Source organism: Alligator sinensis, unplaced genomic scaffold (genome assembly GCF_000455745.1).
Source record: "Alligator sinensis unplaced genomic scaffold, ASM45574v1 scaffold242_1, whole genome shotgun sequence".
Lineage (NCBI taxonomy): Eukaryota > Metazoa > Chordata > Crocodylia > Alligatoridae > Alligator > Alligator sinensis.
Genome location: NW_005842320.1, coordinates 1,427,093 through 1,440,246, shown reverse-complemented (window position 1 = coordinate 1,440,246; position 13,154 = coordinate 1,427,093). Strand labels below are relative to the sequence as shown.

The following is a 13,154-nucleotide window of genomic DNA, read 5'->3' as shown; positions in this document are numbered from 1 at the left end:
GATTTTTCAAAGGCAGAACTGGACTCAGAGGAATAAGATTCAGTATTGTTGTTTTAAGCTGTTCTTTAGATAGAGATTCATCCAGGAGTTCACTTTCATTATCAAATGTATCCCTACCCTTGGAGGATTTTCCTTCTGAAACCCATCAAAACTCTAAGTCTGATATCAACTCAGACTGGGTTGACACAAAACATGAGCCAGTCCTGGAGGGCTGCCTCTTCTGCCACCTCTGGTTGTGTTTTTAAAAGAATGAGCTACTGTCAGTTGCTGGAGTTTTGGTTTTAGCTATGTTGGTTTAAGGAGATCGGCAGGCAAGGTTATTTGAGTATATGTGATATCTTTTATTAGAGCAGCTGAATACTTGGAAAAAGGCTGTGCTCAAAAGCTTACAAAGAGCAATTTTCCCAACTATTCGGTTGGTCTAATAAAAGATATCACATTTACCCAAATAACCTTGTCTGCTTATTGTCAGTTAGGCACCAATTTTCAATAGATATCTCCAGGTTTGGATACTATTATAGGGGCATGTAACATAAAGTCCTGGGTCAATTGTCTAAGATCTAGAACTATCCTTATGTTTATTGTTTTCATTTCCAATTAGCTTGATCCAGGTATCTTCCTGCTCAAGTTTTGGGTCCTTCTGAGCTGCCTAACCCTCCTATTGATTGTGTATCTAGCCTTGCTGCCTAGCCCTGTTCATTTGAAGGCTAGGACCACCTACTGTATTTTTAAGCATGAAAGAACCTAAGAGGGTTGGATATAGGCACCTAATTCCATCAAAAATACAAGAAAGTATACTATTTTGGATCTGGGTTTGTGACCAAGGTGATATCATGACATAGTTTAGAGCAGTGACTACCCAGTGTTCCATGAAATCTTTTAAAACGTGCCATGGAGGGGAGCGGGGTGCTGTTCACTATTAGCAGTATTTAGTATGCAAACACCTACATCTCATTCACAAAAAAACCCCAGAGATTTAAAAAAATATTCTGACCTGGTGGAGTCTAAGTTTTTTGCAGGAGCAGAATTGCTCTATTATTCTTCTGTAATCAAAAAACAAATGAAAGGGAAAAGCTGGCATTTCCCCAGGGGACCCCTGTGTCTAAACAAGTTGGGAACCACTGGTTTAGAGTATAGGATTAAATATAAGAATTCCTTGTGTGTTTGTTTTTTGTTCTGCCTTTGATTTGCTACATATTCTGAGAGATCATGTGTCTCAAGCATGGCAAGTAAGATCAGGGGATTTGAAAATGTAGACCTTAACCTCTCTTCCTTCCCCTATAAAATAGATGTAAGACCATGCCTACATGACAGAAGGTTGTTGCTGTTTTAAAACTGTTTGCTTGTGACAGTAAATGAATGATCTTCCTTTAAACAAATCCCAAAATTTTAACTATGCATGATTTTTCTGTTGCCCTTTCAAGAATGACCAATTGAAGCCCTGTCCTAATAACCTGGACTCTGCCTCAGCTCATGACATTTAAGACTTTTTTTTTTACATTTATCTTGATAAAAAGAACATGCAAATTTCGCCTCACATAATATTTTGAGAAGAATTCCAGGCATGGTATACCCTGAACTAAAAAAGAAAAAAAGAGAAAACTTTCATCAAAAGTGTGCATATGTTTTGATTTTTTTCAAATGCAAACTAGTTATTTTGTTTATTATTTGTACATGAAACATTCAATGAAAACTTCCATTCCCTACTGGAATATTCCTGGAGATGAAACAGGAATAATAACAAAAATATGGTTAGATTTCAAAGGGCTTTGGATTAGGCCTCATAATAATGAGTAGTAGTTCCCAACAGCTAATGATGACAACGTTTAAAACATTTTCTTATATTTTGCTGTTTACTAAAATATCAATGAGAGCATGCCTTCATTCAGCAGAAATATAAATGATTTCACTACCATGAAATGTAACTAATTAAAATGTCTTCATGTTTTGTCATCTATTTTAAGAAGAGAAAATGAAATCAAGAGGAAAAGAGGCAGTGATTAGAAAGAAAAGGGCAGCAGAAAACCATTTGCATATAAATTTAGAAGCAAAGCCTAGCATTTGTTACAGCTGAAAATGATTAAACTTCTTTAAGGAAAACATAAACAGTAATTTCTACTGTGTCTTCTGAGAGATATTAAAGAAAATAGAAGAGTTAGGAAATAGAATAAAAAGAAAGAAAAAAGAATAAAAAGCAAACTCATACAAGGCAAGCTAAGTGTTTTACTTAATTTTTATATTTTTACCCTCATGAAAAGGAGGTGGGAAAAAGGAAAATGCTAAGAACTAACTCTAAGGCTGGATAAACCACTTAAGTGAACACTTCCTCCTAAAGTTCCATACTGTTGCCAGTGATTAATTTTATTGTATTTTTTTTTCAAATTAATGCTCAGTGCCAAGCCTCCATGATTTAGTTTTATGCCTCAGGATTAGTTACTTGAAACTTTGGATAGCACTTCATCTTGTTTTCCCTTCTGTAAAATTCTGACATATTGAAGGCTCATCTCTCTTTTAGAACCCTTTTGATCTAGAGAGAAAACACTTTGTAAGTAATTTCCCCCTCAGAACCGGGGAATCGAGAAAGGAACTAGGGAAAGTAACTGGTACCTGGGGAATCCCTGCCACTTGACAGGTCACACAGCAAGGACCAGCACTGCCCTGCAGCACAACCTGGGTCCACAGGGAACAGAGATCTACAGCAGGGTCTCCTCGCCACTGCTGCCTGCCCCACACAGCCCCACATTGCCGGGCAGCATGGGGCAGGCAGCTGTGGTGAGGAGACCCCTGGTGCAGATCTCTGCTCCCTGCAGAGCCAAGGCATGAGACAGGAACCAGCAGGCTTGCTTGGCACTCTGCCAGCAGATTTGCTCACCACTCTTCTCTGTGCTGCTTCCCCAGGGATCAGAGATCTGTGTGTGGGTCTCCTCACCTCTATGGAGGGCAGCGGTCCTCCCCCTCCCCCAGATGAGCCACTCACAGCCCATCCTGCTCCTCACTGGGACCCCAAGCCTCTGGCCTCAAGCCCCATCCGGCTGTGCGAAGCTTCCTTTGCAGCCCATTCAAAACAGATTCAGAGGAGATTTGGCAGAGATGAATCTCAGAACAGATTCGGCTGAAACAAAACAGGACTCTGATGCAAAACACCGAAATGAATCACTGTTCTCTGAAACAGCCGAATCTAAAACTGAATCAAAATACAGCCATTTCTCACAGCCCTAGTGTTAATGCTCATTAGCCTAAGTTACTGCACAGTACAGGAGCACGTCAACACATGTGCATCCTTACTGCACCATAAATTAAGCTAATCATATCTAAATTTGGTACCTTCAAATGCAGGTATCAAATTTAGATGAGACTAATTAAAGTGCATTAAAGCACATGTAGATGCAACCTGGAACTAACTTTAGTGCTGGGTCTGCCTAACCACTAGGGGGCCACCCTGAGCCCAACTGCAGGGCTCCTGGCAAACCACCTCTCCTGCCCCAGCCTGTGGTAGCCCCTAGATGTAGGTTATAAAAACCTCCAGCCATTTTGTGCCCTGGGGCACACACACCATTGCAGGCCCTGAAGGCCCTGTGTGCCCTCCTGGACAGGACCCAGGCTGCCTTTACCTGTCCTGTCTCCTAGCCAGCGCTCCTGCTTAGCCACAGGTGACTGTTGCAATGGGCTGCAGCCTGCTGCTCCTCCTACCCAGCCCTGACATCTCCCCAGCACTTGCTCCCTGATGCTGTTCACCCCCAGCATTGACTCTTGTGTTTGCATGTCCTGTGATGAAGTGCCTCTGCCATGCAGCTCCCAGTCCCAGCCATGCTCCTCTGCTGAACACTGCTGGCTGCTGTGCAGGGTTGCCCACACAGAGACAGCTGTGCAGGGGCCCAGAGACCCAGCATGGGATGCATACCATCTCCTCCCCATCTTCCCCATCTGGGACTGGCCCTGCCCCAGCTGGAGTCAGGAGGAGGTTAGCAACCTCATGGCCCTCTGTGGGGGATGCAGAGGTCCAGAGGTAGTTCACGTGGGGTGGGTGCTTGAACACCCATATTTATAAGGCCCTGTTGGGCAGGATGCATGATCAAGGCACTCCTGGATGGTGTGGCAGTGCTGCATAAAGAGCAAGACTTTACAGGCACAGTGGGTGGGCATAACTGACCATAATTGTTGGTCTGGTTTGTGCCTCCAAGGCCATGCCTTTTATATGTGGAAGCTGACCCAGATTTTAGAGCACCAGGACCCAGGCTGCCACACTGCAGTGTCTACCAGCAGGGGCAGCCTGTCTGAGCCCCCAACCTGGCCCTGCCCTGACTCTTTCAGTGGTGACACCTCCTTGGAGGGAGGGCCCTCAGGGGCTTAGTGCCCCACCCCATCCACCTCCCCAGCTGCTGCACCCACTAGCAGCTCAGGGAGCCCTGGCCAGCTGCACTGGCCCACTGCACACCACAAGCTGAAAACACCAGGCATAGTTGGTTGCTGTCACCAATGAGAAGGTCCAAGCTGCCATCTTTGCCAGCCCCAGACCCATGGTAAGTCCTGTATGGTGGGGGGAGAGCTCTCCCAGTCCCCACTCTTGCCCCTGGCCCCAGCCCCAGCCCCTTCCCCTGGCCCCAACCCCTGCCCCTGCTTCCTTTCCCCCGCTCCACCCAGGCCACCCACACTCCCCTGGCCCTGGGTTTCCCCTCTCCCCAGCATGACAGAGTTGAGACACAGTTCAGAACTTTATTGAGCATCCCGTGTCCCAGTATTTGGGTGGTCATGGGCCTCTCACACACTGAGGAAGGCATTGATGCTGGTTATAATGTCCTCCTCAGCAGCAGGGAGCAGGGATGTGTAGCGCTACTGCAGATAGCCTTCCAGGCAGCAGTGGATGTTGTGGGGCAGCCCAGGCTTGCCCCCCCCCCCTAATATCTCAGGGTCCCAAACTAGGAGTGCAGATGGGCCTTGGGCACCAAGAGGATCAGCAGCAGCAGAGCATAGTGGCTCAGACACCCCTCAACCTGCACAAATAGCTCATCACACACCACCCAGGGCACATGCAGCAGGGCACATTTGAGGCACAGTGGTGGTGGTGAGGGCTGGCCCTGGGATGCCACCCAGAGAGGCCGCCTGCATGGAGAGGGGGTGCAGCCAGCCCTTGCCCCAGTTCTCTGAGAGCACTGTTCACCCCAAGAACAGGCACCGTCGGCTAGACAGCAGCACAGCAGAGCAGGGAAGGAGGGGGTCTGGAACCACAGCAGTAGGTTTTGCCAGCAGCCTGGCCTGTCCCACTCTGGCACCCTGGGCACCTGTGCCCAGCTGACCCCTGAACAAAGGCCAGGCAGCACATGGCTCCTGGTGCAGAGTAGCTTGTCTCTGAAACGTTGCAAACTTTCACAAAAGGCCTCTGCCTCTTGCCTCTGCAGGGTCAACATGTGGGCATGGTGAAGAGGCCCCAGAAGCCTTATCTGGGTTCTGGAGGCCTCCTAGGGCAGCAGTTGTGGTGATCTGGGCACCCAGAGCCTAGTCAGCATCCAGAGCATGGCTCTGACTGGCCATTCTCCAGTTTCAGATGGTGTAATCTGCCACCACATGTGCCACTCCACTTTTATCTGGGGATGTGGAGGTTGACACTGGGAGATCCCCGTGTCAAAAAAACCCACCATGCTGTAAATTAGCAGCACAGCAGACATGTGCATGTGTGGTACATGCAATTTGTGGCACCACAGACAGGTTTCTGTGCTGCAAACCATAAGTGAGTGCTTGTCTGGATATGCCTTTAAGGGCCTCAGTTACTAATGACTGTGCTATATCTGTGGTCTTAAATGATTGATTAGATCCCAAAGAGAATCAAACTGCTGTGCCCTTAGGTGATAGTGGTCTTTTGGTCTGGAACATAGCTGGGTTGTCAAACAAATTATCTGACTCATTGTGGAGAACTTTTATTAATAATTTTAATATTGAAATTTTACAAGACACATGGTATGGGAAGATGGTGCCCATCCCTGGATATATTTCATTTTATAAAAATGGTTGGAAGGATAAAAGCTGCAAATAGATTATTATCTCACCTCTGAATCTCAAGTAAGATCATGTATATCCTGAATGAGAAATGGGAAGGCCCCCAACCTTGATTTTCTCCCCCCAGAAATCTTCAAAGAATACATTGATTGGTGGTACCCACTTTTCACCAAAATGTTTACTATAATTATTTTAGAAGGCATTTATCCAAAGTATTAGAATGAAAATGTAAAGGTCCCAGTTTTTAAAAATTGCAGTAAGAAAAATCCTGTGTCTTATTGTCCAGTTAGCCTGATGTGTATTCCTGCCAAAATATTTCGGAGACATTTGCTTTTTCACCTTCAGACATGGATCTCTGAAAAGAATATTGTGGGAGAAAAGCAGACTGGTTTTAGAGAATGTCGTTCCTTCATGGACCATTGTTTGGCATGACATTACTTGGCATCTAAGCATGTTAAAAGACAAAATCATCCACACATCACTTTCATAGATCTCAAGAGACCCTTTGACTCCATGGACAGATAAAGATTATGGAAGAAACTGGAAATAACAGTAATAGACAAAGCTCTTCTACAATTAATCATCTCTTACTATTCAAACACAGCATCAAGGCTGTTTTATGGGTTTGGTGGTACCCTATCCAGCAGTTTCCCCAACTAAGATAGGGCAAGGACATTTGCTTGCTCCGCTACTTTTCAATTTATTTTTGAATGATTTAAACAGGTGCTAGTAGGAAATCAGTTCAATGTACCCATGATTTTGAATGACCATCTCTCTCTCTCTTGCTTTATGAAGATTATGCATTAATTCTGTTGCAATCCCAAGTAGGTAATAAAACAAACATTTAAACAAGCACCAAACCTTGTGAATCTCAGCACCAGAAGCAAAATTCTTATGGCCCAAAGCACACCAAATGGAAACAGAGCATGCTGGGACAAGAAATGTAAAACTTTCGAACACATCTCCACTACCCCCACAATTACAGGAAAAGCTCTGTTATCCAGCATCCCCCAGAAATGGGGGATTCCAGTTAATCAAATATGCCACATCCAGTGCACTATGTGTCCACATCAGTGTGCTGGGGGACAGAGAGGGGGGGCCCCGCACAGACTGCTTTGCCTTGGGCTGCGGTCCACAAGGAAGAATCACAGCAAGTAGGACTTGGCTCATGGTGGTGAAACCGGAAGTGGGACTTCCCACATTTGGGTGACACAAATCCAACTACATGAAAAGTTATGGCTCTAAGGTGAACTGAATTGAAATACCTGTCTGCCTATCTACCATTATTTGCAAAAAAACATTTCAGCTTCTTCTTTTATTCCACTGAAAGAGAACAGACTTAAAATATTGTAATTATTTTGTGCTTTACAGAATATTTACAGATGCTTCCTTTTAATTCAGTAATAGCTGTATCCTTGCCCATAAACAACCTTCCCTGAGGATATATCTATTCTTTTCTAAACAGGAACATTAAGTTACCATGTTAACAGTTGTAATATCAATTAGCATTTCATGTCAAGAGTTGAAATGAAATAAAAAATATTATAGTATTAATTCATTCTTATTATTTGTAATACTACTAAGTTAATAGCTTCTAACAACAACAACAAAAACATAGACTGTCTTCTGTTTAAGATGCAAAATATACATAGATGGATTTGTGATATAATGACAGAATATATTGCTGTTGGGGTTTTTCCTTTAAATTATATTTGTTATTGCGACTACAGTAAGAAGTCAGTAGTTTCTGTTAAAAAACAAAACAAACAAAAAACCTTCTTTTAAAATATTTTATGTTTACCACTTCAGATTAAAAACACATTAAGGATATTTAATTTGTTAAAAGTTTCCCCAGAATTTTATTTTCTTTAATTGTGAGGGAAAACCTGCTAAGAAAAATCAAATGGCTTTCAAGGAATTTTGTTGAAAATATTAGATTGTAATTAAACTTAATTTTCTTTTTCTTTCTTCTTTTTTTTTTTTGGTTTCCTTATATAACGTGAATGAGTAGAAAGATAATTAGAAAGTGCTTAGCACAGTAATCTCTTACAAACAGTTCCCATGATCACTGAAGCAAAATAGATATAACTAGGTCCTGAGGAAAAAATAGAGGAAGTGGAAAACTGTTGAAAACAGGCTGCCAGGAAATAGAGTTATAAAACCTTCTGGGGACTGTAAGTTTGTGTAAAAACAAAAACATATTTTAGCTCAAAGTTCCCTGGAAGTGTGCAAAAACTGCTTGTTTGGCTTTGAAAAGCACAGAAAGGTAAAAGAGGTACAAAAATATAGAAAACCACAAGAGCACACATTTAGGGAAATGGAAAGCCTCCTGGAATTGAAATGCAATGTAAGAACTATAGTTGTGATGATGCATGAAATCTTTCTTCAGCAAGAATAGGCTAATTCATCAGATGTATGTATAATATACACTCAGGGTTGCATCCATTTGGAACACCGGTGATTTCGGGTCCATGAATGCTATTGGTATATTTTGCATGAACTTAGAAGTAATTACCTTCAAAATAGTCACTCAGAACGTGTGTTTCCATTTCTCATTATGAAACCATGATCCACCTAGACTTGTAGAAAAAAGATAATAAGGCTGTTTCTGATTGCATTTAAACCAACATAACCTCTTTGAAACCAATAAATTAGAATACATCCCATAAGTGATATAGATATGATTAATGTGAAGTCTTGAAAGAGAGTAAGTCAGCATTACTTTTAGTACAATGTGATCCTGAACCATTACTTCATCACCACCCATACTTGCTGAAATAATATAAATGACAACTGATAAAATGTATGATGATGCTGAAGAGTTTATTTTCCATATTCAGTCTTCAACTGTAAATAAATAAAAAGGCATGTTGATGGAAAGTAATGAACACCTTGTAAAAGCCTGACTGAAAAACCATATGTACTTACTATTATACTGTACTGAATTAAGATTGGGAAAGCAGATGCCTAGAAACACTGACTATGGAAATTAACTTGTCTGTTTTGAGTAGATGTGGAAAATGATGCTTAAAGCCTATTTTGCTAGTAGATGTGTAATCAGGACAACACTCTGATTATTTACATTCAGTCAAATTCTGCTGGTTAAAAGTAAGAGCCATGGCAATTATACTGGTGAGCATTTAGTATATGAACATGAGCTTATCTTGACATCAGAGGGACAATTTTCAAGGTGAAAGTTTAACACTTGTATTTTGCTTGATTGTGGACTAAATCTTCATTCGAAAGCTGAGTGTTGGCAAGTTATTTATTATCACTAGGTAAAATCTGCCCATATCAAAAGCCAGATGTGGCAAAATGAGTGAAAGTTACTATTTAAGTTAAAATTGCTCTTAGATAGAATTAAACTTGGAAGACATGTCAGGATATGATGTAAGTGAAATATGACTAATTTCTTTATCCAAAAGCTGTCAAATGTTTATCACTTATGGCACTGCAAAATAAACTGCTAGCATTTGTTCACAAGAGGAGTCAGCTGAACTAGCTACAAAAGATTACTCCTGGGCATTTTCCAAATAAGTAGGCCTCTTTCACCCTGCAAAATCAGGTGAGCTGTTTTGTCTAACAGTATCAGTGCACACAGTATTTTAGTGCTTATGGTACAACAGTGAAATGATAAGTGTTATAGAAGTATCTGCAAGTAATGTAATTTCTTTGAAATATTACCTCTCTATGTTTATTTACAAATTTCTGAAACACTCTGTAACTTTCTGGCTGCCAGGTATTCAAAACAATTTTGAAATTCTGTCTTCAAGCTGTGCTGTTGCATGAAGTTAATGTCAAGCAGTTTGTTTTATTGCAAATTAAACTGCAGTCAGTTTGCTAGATTACAGTCTAAATCTTCATTCAAACACTGAGTGTTTCAGCAACCTCATTATTTTTAAGAGACAAAATCCACCCATGCCAAAAATAACATATAATAAAATAAGTGAAAGTTACAGTCTTTAATTCTGTCTCCAGGTTGTGCAGATGAATTAAGTTATTATGAAGCAGTTTGTTTGGAATGATATCTAAAAAAATGGTTACCATCTCCAAGAACAGTTCATTTTAACTATCTTCTGTAATATTCTTAACAATATTTTGCCTTTTGAATGTATGCAGCTGGATTGATAGTTTAATTTGGTATCGGGGCTGAATGTTCAGACTTTGGTCTACATAGAGTTTGTTTTCTATTCTTGCTCCAAGAGACCAGAGGAGTTGCTTCAAAAGCACTCAGTTATCTTAGGTTGTGCATTGCTGACCTCTTGCATGCTACTAATCATGCTATATATTCCAAGCCCATCACTCTTTTTGATTTTATGAAAGGTAGAGTTCCACCTGCTTGTTTCTGTTATGTGAAAAGCTTCAAAATTCTTCTTGTAAGACTTAAGCAGTAGTGTAGCTGAGGGCAAGTGGAGGCAACTGGGTCACCAGCACCAGGTGCTCATTTGAGGGGAACAAAAATAGTAGCTGCTGTACTGATCATTTGCCCACTACTGCTGGCAGCCTAGCTACTGACCAAAAATGTGTACTGAACAAAAATGTGTACTGCTCATTTGCCCACTACTGCTGGCAGCCTAGGTACTGACAGTGCCTCACACACCACTGCTTCTCAGAAGCTGGAAGTGCCCATGTATGCTGCTAGTTTTAAGAGTTCATCACTATATTAAACTGACTACTGGGAGTATATATCATTATAGAATAGAATATATGTAGAATGTATTCTCTTCCAGTTTTAATTTAGTACATAGTATACTGGAGAAGTTCACATTTCTTAGCCTTTCACACAATAGTTTTCTCTGAAGATCCTGCAAAGGGCCTGGTCTTACCAAAATATGGTAAACAGCGCTGATGATTTATTGGAATGACAGTGTCATCCTCCAAGCTTTTACATGCAAGAACACAGAACAAAATATGCAAGAAAAACTATTCTCAGTATTTTGAAGAAAGACATTACAAGTATAACAGAGTTAAATCAGGCTCTCTTACATATTAGTCTTTGTTTGGGTTTATGCTTCAACCTGTTGCAACAAGGGAAGTTCAGTGTGATTGGACCATTCAACCCAGACTTCTGATTGGACTAGCCATGATCCACAGATGTGGCAGAAGGTGATTGTAGAATACACTCTGAGCTCCTAATTGGATGAACTGCTATCCAGGGGTGTGGCTCCCTGAGGGGATTAAAGAAGGCACATGCTGGAGGGAAAGACAGAGAAATACATGGGCATCAAAGAGCTGAGGTGAGCTGACCTAAAGGGTTAGTCAAATGAACCCGAGAAGACCCTGAAGTCAGCAGGACAAGGCTGGAGCAAGAGTAGGACAGCAGAGACTGAGTTGCTGCTCCAAGGGCCAGCAGGTTTCAGGACACAAAGCAAGACAATGCCTGTCAAGTCAATTCCAGATGAATCTGTCAGCATATCCTTTGTTGTTATAGGGAAGGAAATTTTAGCCCCAGAGGAGCTCTCCCTGGGTGCTTGCACCCTGCCCATGAAGAGGAGGCAGGGAGAGTCACCTGTATCATGCAGAGGAGAGTGTTCCCCATTGAATTCTAAGAGCTAGAGAGATATTACAGGCAGGGATCGCAACACCACAGGTTTTCATCAAGATATGGAACGGGACATAAACCCCTCTCAGGTTTAGGAGTTGGGTAGCAAGCTGCACTGCTTGCCCAAGCCCTGGCTAAGGGGGAGGAGCCAGGTTCTGGCCACAGGAGGTTGGCTCCACCCACCTTGAAGGAGTGGTGATTGGTACAAGATTGATCCAGGGAGGATCTGACTGCTACACGCTAGAGTATAAGACCTGAAAGGGCTTACCCATATGGGTGAGTCAGAACTCTGCTGCCTCTCCTGTGGGGGTTAGAGAGTGTATGTAGAAGACTGGGTTGTTACTTGCATCCAGAACCAGTATGACATTCATGGCTGGCAGTTGTACAACATCACTACAAGCAACATTGGGCAAAACTCATCTAGGAACTACCTGAGAGTTGAGTGTAAGAAGTTCTCACCGACCCCCCATATCTCCCCAGTGACAGCACCCAAATTTCCAGAAGAAGAGTTAGTTTGGGGTTTCATACTGCTGTAGCATATGTATAATAGTTATTCATATATAATATTTATTCATATCTTTTTGGTGTATACATTGATTTTTATGGTCTTTTCTACCTCCCCTTTTCTCCCTATGTAAATGAATTGTGTATAGTTAATAGGCCTGTAAGAATAGGAAACTATTTGATTCAGATTTGGATTTGGCTGATTCGGATGCCAGTGATTTGATTCAGAGCTTCAAATCGATTTTCTGCTTCGATTTGGCCAAATTGGCTCCAAAGCTTCAGAGCTGATTTGGAGCCAATTTGGAGAATTGGCCATAGGGTATAATGAGGAATCAATTAAATATCTATAACTTTGTTGTTTTTTGTTTTCTTTGAAAGAAACTTGCAGGAATGGTAGCCTCTGCTGAGAGCATGAAGTATGCCAAGTTTCAAGGAGATAGGTCCAGGAGTTTCTGGGAAACTGCACCTCAAGCTGCTAACAAGCAAAACTCATGTCAAGTGCATGTGTGTTAAGTCACAGTTGAGTGAAAACTGCAGGGGTGATAGGCCCTGATGAGGCCACAAATCCTGCCAAGTTTCAAGGAGATAGCTGCAGGGGTTTCTGGGAAACTGCACTTCAAGCTTCTGACAATCAAAACTCATGACATAGGTGACACTGTGTGTGTTAAAGCACAGTGGGGTGAAAACTGCAGGTCTGCTAGGCCTGGCTGTGGCCACAAAGTCTGCCAGCTGTCAAGCTGCAGGGGGTCTGGCTTCTGGGGCCCTGCACCTCTGGCTGCTAACAGGCAAAACTCATGACATGGGTGCTTGTGCAACTGTGTCTCCCTTAGGCACAGGGGGGTGAAAAAAAACTACTGCAGGCCTGCCAGGCCCTGCTGTGGCCATGAAGCCTGCCAGATGTTGAAGAGATAGGTGCAGGGGGGATTCTGGGGCCCTGTACCATTGCCAGTCGGTAAGCTTGCCGCAGTCTCTCTCTCAGCGTTTGAGCATACTGCCCATATGATTCGGACTCACCCTGGTCCTTGGCAACCCTGAAGCAGAGATCTATTGGTAGTCGAGGTTCCCTTCCAAACATGAGTGAGTAGGGGCTGGCTCCGGTGGCATCATTTCTGGTAGC

General features: G+C 42.5%; 1 long non-coding RNA gene across 2 annotated transcripts in view; it reads right to left on the bottom strand.

The window, feature by feature from the left end:
* Positions 1-5,910: 5,910 nt before the first annotated feature.
* Positions 5,911-13,154, bottom strand: part of LOC106722457 — a 25,860-nt gene continuing 18,616 nt past the window's right edge. For both annotated transcript variants that reach the window (XR_003095210.1, XR_003095211.1), the window contains exons 2-3: positions 8,507-8,565; positions 5,911-6,346 (exon numbers count right to left, since the gene is read on the bottom strand). This is a non-coding gene — a long non-coding RNA (uncharacterized LOC106722457). The remainder of the gene's footprint in view (positions 6,347-8,506; positions 8,566-13,154) is intronic.